Raw genomic sequence first — 5,749 nt, 5'->3', positions numbered from 1 at the left:
ATTTATTTTGGTGGAACTGGGGATTGAACTCAGGCCCTTGCACTTTGCCAGGGAAGCACTTATTTTACTGAACCATCTCCCGGGCCTGGCACATTTTTATTTTTTTAATTTATTTTTTCCATAATTTTGTTGAGAAAAAATAGCAATGAGACAGTTTCAAATGAAATTGGTAGGACAGTTTCAATAATTAACACATTGCACACATTCTTCCTAGTGCTGGCACATTTTTAAATAAAGAACTTGCCACACAATATAACAGTGTAATGAACTAGAAAAATGTTGGTGCTAAGTTATTTTTTTTTTTGAGATATCAATAAATATAGTCTAGAATGTATTTGGGTATCTCTGATAACAGAAAAGGCAAAAAGGGATAATAAATATGATGAGTTAGTAGAGAAAGCAAGTTTCAGAGGGTTTTAAAGAACTAAAAGTGAGGGGCTGGTGGGATGGCTCAGTGGTCTAAAGCACCTACTTGGAGCAACCGTGGCAAAGCACAAGGACTGCGGTTCAATCCCCCAGTACCACATGCCAGCCAGCCCCGCCCCCTGGTGGGCTGAGCTGGCCACACACACACACACACACACACACATAAATAAAAAAAAAAATTAAAAAAGAACTAAAAGTGAATATATATATATATATATATATATATATATATTACCTTACATGTACATTTTATGGAATACAATGTAAAAATTTGATACATGCTTATAGTGTATAATGATCAATCTCCTATTTGCTCATTTTGCCAATAATTTGCTGATTTCAATCTTTTCTTTCAAATAAATGCAAATAGGAGTTTTAGATTTTAATTAAGAAAAACTCTAAGCATCATATTATCTTGTTTTTGTATGTTGAAATAGAATTGATTGGACTGAATCATGAAACATATGTAATAGTTATTTGGTTTAATTTATTGCAGCTGGCTTTAGATGAGACTGAAATCTTGATATTATGACTATTATGACAGTAAATAAAAAAATCATTAATTGCACGTATACTTGTGTAACTTTTCCAATTAAAATATTTTGGAAAGAAAACCTAATGATTTCATTCAAACAAATTCTGCATGGGGCCGGGGAGATGGCTCAGTGGAATAAGCGCTTCCCTGGCAAGCACAAGGGCTGAGTTCATTCCCTGGTTCCACCAAAAAAAAAAAAAAAAAAAAAAAAAAAAAAAAAGAAAAAAGAGGAGCAATCTTTAAATCTGAAATCCATCAATAATGACAGTGCCATTTATAAAAAAATGGAGAAAACTATTCACATTTTAATTTATTCCTAAAATATCATAATATCAATAAATCAAATCACATCCAATCTTTAGATTCTCTAAACTGAGACACATATAGTAAAGCCATTCAGCTATGACAAGGTAGAGTATAAACAAATAAATAAAAGGAATGGGCAATGAGATACATATTTTATTTCATTCCTTAGCCACTAATGTTAATATCATCCATTAATTTGCTTCTTCTAATAGTGTTTTTTCATGACAATAAGTTACGGAGTTGCAAAATAGGCAAATCTGCCTCTATTTACAGTTGCAATGACTATAAAAATAAGTGTTCTAAGTTCTAGCTTAATAACTATCTTTGGTGAATTTTGCTATTAGATTTCTATCCCTTCTAAGGTGAGATATGGTGTGTACTACAGTGAAAATATGACAAACTTGTATCAGACACAAGTTTATTATTACATAGAAAAGCATACAGCCTTCAGGAGTGATAGGTTTAGAGGAAGGAAAAACCCAGGAGATGAAAAACTGATAGAAACATCAGGGCTGTGCAGTTGTTAAATCCTGGGAATTAGGTAGGATAAGGGGGTCTGAAGATGTGAGCAAATTGGCAGTACAAGGAAGGAACGAGGTGAGATGGTAATAAGAATCTTTCCAGCATGGAATCTCACATATAGATCCTCCAGTGATCAGGGTGGGAAGATAGAAGCATGCTTTCATAGAAGACAGGGCATGCTTTTTAAGCATCAGAACATAACTTCACGCAATGTGTTATTACTTCACTTTTAATTCTTAAGAAATTCACAGGAGCCACCAATATGTACCTAGTGTTCTAAAGATATGTGATCTTTGGGAATGGTTAAACAGGAATTATTTCATAGAATCTCAAAGTCTGAGCAGAAAATGCATGAGTTCATACAAATGTTGAGTTTTACGCACCTTGTAAGGTATATTTATGAGTGTGAAGAATCTGTAACTGAGTAACTGTGGAATACCACTTACGTTGGATAGGTATGCCATTTAATCCAAGCAAAACTGTAAAGTTTTAAGAATAAAATTTCAATTGATGAACACTAACACTGATTATAAATATGAATTTTATACATGCACAAACACATACGTAACAGAAGTGCAGGCCTAGTTAAGCTCATTTAACATCACAAAATTATTATGTAAGTTTTGGCCCTAAAAATAAACCTTTGAAAATGAAACTACTGCTAATCCACAGTCAATTTTAAACATTTCAAGAAGAGTTTTTAAAGGACAACTCAGGGCTTGATCCAGCTGCTAGATGGATACAGGAGGTCAATAATCCAGAATCAAAGAGACAGTAATTAGCCAGGCAGTAAAGTAAGTCCCTGGGAGCAATTATTGTCCAACACACCAGAATGTCATTTGACCAAATACTACTCAGTGATGAGTTTTTAAGGAGGATTCTATTTCTTCAACTCATTTGATAAAAAGAACCACTTCCTCACTCTTGTGCTAGTTTTTTCATCTGGCTTCTAAGACTTCACACATATTGTTTTCTTTCTTATCATTGGTTAAAACCTCTCACTTTCAGTACAAGTTTCTCCAGATGCTATGATATTCCAAAGCTCAGTCACGGGCTCTTTTCTCTTCCTTCTTTTTCTAGGTAACTTATAGTTATAAATATCATCTGTAGGCTGATGATCTTAAATCTTTAGCTTTGGTTTTGATGTCTTTTCCAAATTCAAGACTCATATGCCATAGGCTCCATATTTATTTCTGAAAACATAAATTCAAACTCACTTTTTATTGGCTTCCTATCACATTTAGAATAAAATTCAAACTCTGTCCTCTTACTTACAAAGTAAGTACACAATCTGATTTCTGTTAAATACTTCAACTAAATTTCTAACCCCTTCCCTAGTGACGTTGGCTGTTTTATAGTTCCTAAGCACTGTACACTTCTTTTTAACTTAGAATCTACATCAAAGCTGCTCCTTCCATCCTGTGGGATGGTAAGTCCCTTCTTGTGTCAGAGTTAGTTTAAGTGCCAGCTCCTTAGGCAGAGCACACCATGTATAGTAGCTAGTAGTCAGGCTAACACATCACAATGAGTAGATAAAGCAGTTAGTTGTGAGGCTATTATTAGGTAGAGTGCAGATAACAGATAATGAATATCCACATGAAGCAGAGAAGTTGGAGACATATTTTGACAATGCATCAGCAAAAATTTTGTGAAGGGTAAGGGAAATATCAAGACTGATGTGAAGCTTTTGGATCAAGCAACTACATAAGTAATGGATTACTCATTAAGGTAAGGAATACCAAGGGATGGAGTCAAAGCTTCAGTTTTGAAGATGATGGCTTTGAGATGTGTATGTGTTAAAAAAAAAAAGTTCAGAAGAGTCTGGCTAAAGGTATAAATTTGGAAGCAATAAGAAAAATGATAAATTCACCCAAGAAGTGAAACACAAACACAGAGGTGACCAAATTACAGTAAACAAAACATTTCAATATTGGATAAAGGAAAAAGCAATAGGAAAATCAGACAAGCAGTCATTTGAATGTGGAATGCTGCTGAAAGGCAGAATATGACAGGGAAAAGTTCACTAGATTTAGCAAGCAAAAGTATTGGTGACTTTGGTGAAAGGAATTTTAATTGGTGTTAAGGTTGGTCACACTGGAGATAGCTTGCACTAAATGAAGATGTGTTTCCTGGATTATGGAGGACAGTATAATCTAAGTGATACTTCTGTTAAAAAGAACAAAACAGGGTAAATTATTTCATAAAATCAATTATACTGCTATAGTCACCATAAGTAAAGAATCTACTATGTCTAAAAATGAAGTGACTAGTCCTACTTGTCATCTACTATGTGGAAAAGAAATTGAATCATGTGAAAAAGAAAACCATAAACAGCAGACTCAAATTTTACAGAGGGCTGGCCAAATAGCTCAGTGGATTAAAGCGCCTGCTTAGGCAAACAAATGGGCCTGGAGTTCAATCCCCAGGCCTGCTGGGCCAGCCCTGCCCCTGGGTGCATTGAGACAGCAGTTGAGACTGGGCATGGTGGTGTACTCCTGTAATCCCAGCACTTGAGAGGCTGTAAACAGGAGAGTCAGATCTACACAGTGAGACCCTGTACATCCTGTCCTAAAAAAAACAAAAAACAAAAAACAAAAAACAGATTTTACAGAAAAGTTCTATCAGACTTTGAAGGAAAAGAAAACTTTGGTGTTACACAAAACGATATCCTAAATCATTTTATTGAGCTAGTACACTTACTTCTAAATCCAGTTAAGAATAACACATACACAAGAGAAAAGTTACAGAAGCAAATACATCTAGCACTTGGGAGGCTAAAAATGGGATGATCACTATAAGTCTGATCTGTGTACTGAGACCCTGTACTAAATACATTAAAAAAAATCATGAATACAGATGGAGAAAGTTGTTAAGAGTACACACATGCACACACAAATATAGACATATATGTATATTTACATACATAAACATGCATTATGTGATTTATAAACAAATGAAATCAAGCAGTATAAAAATACTATGTCATAACCATGTTGGATTTATTCTAGGACTGCAAATTTAGTTCACTATAGAAGATTCATTAATGTAATTCATCACATTTACTGATTATAGTAGAAAATTTAAACTAAAAATCTAAGTCACAGATAAAATTGAAAATTAATTGAGAATTAAAGATACAGGGGAAAAAAAAGGCATCTCTGATCTTAAAAAAAAGGGAGAGTGATCGGTCAAAACCACAAAATGCTAACCCAAACTAAAGGAAAAAATAAATCAAATAACATACTTAATGATGAAATATTAATTCCTTTATGATCATTAGTTCTATTAAGTACTGGTAGCTCTAGTCAGTGCAGTAAGATAAGAAAGAAACAAATGATCCAACAATTATGAAGGAAGATACACACACACACACACACACACACACACACATATATATATATATATATACATAAATACACTGACAGATGATATCAATACAGTATAACAACTACTTACATAGCATCGCATTGTGTTAGGTATTATAAATAATCCAGAGTTGATGTAAAGTACAAAAAAAAAAAAAGAAAAAAAGAAAAAGAAGGGGCTGGGGAGATAGCTCAGTAAAATAAGCCTGAGTTCAATCTCCAGTTCCACCAAAAAGAAAGAAAGAAAGAGAGAGAGACAGAGAGATGATTTAAACTACACAGAAGGTTATACATAGGTCATATAGAAATACTACACTATTCACTAAGGGAGATTTGAGCATCCACAGATTTTTGGCATCTGTGAAAAAGGGGGATCCTGGATCCTGGAAGCAATTCCTTGTATATACCAAGCGATAACTGTAAGCAAACAGAAAACCCCTATAATGCCTTTGGGGTTTGGATGTGTATTAATAAGGTAAGGAAAATGTCCTGGGCTGGTGAGATGGCTCAGTGGTCTAAAGCACCTACTTAAAACAAGCTTAGCAAAGCACAGGGACCATGGTTCAATCCCCCAGCACCACATGCCAGCCAGTGC

Source organism: Octodon degus, unplaced genomic scaffold, assembly GCF_000260255.1.
Source record: "Octodon degus isolate 3935 unplaced genomic scaffold, OctDeg1.0 scaffold00115, whole genome shotgun sequence".
Lineage (NCBI taxonomy): Eukaryota > Metazoa > Chordata > Mammalia > Rodentia > Octodontidae > Octodon > Octodon degus.
Note: the sequence above shows the minus strand (reverse complement) of the source record.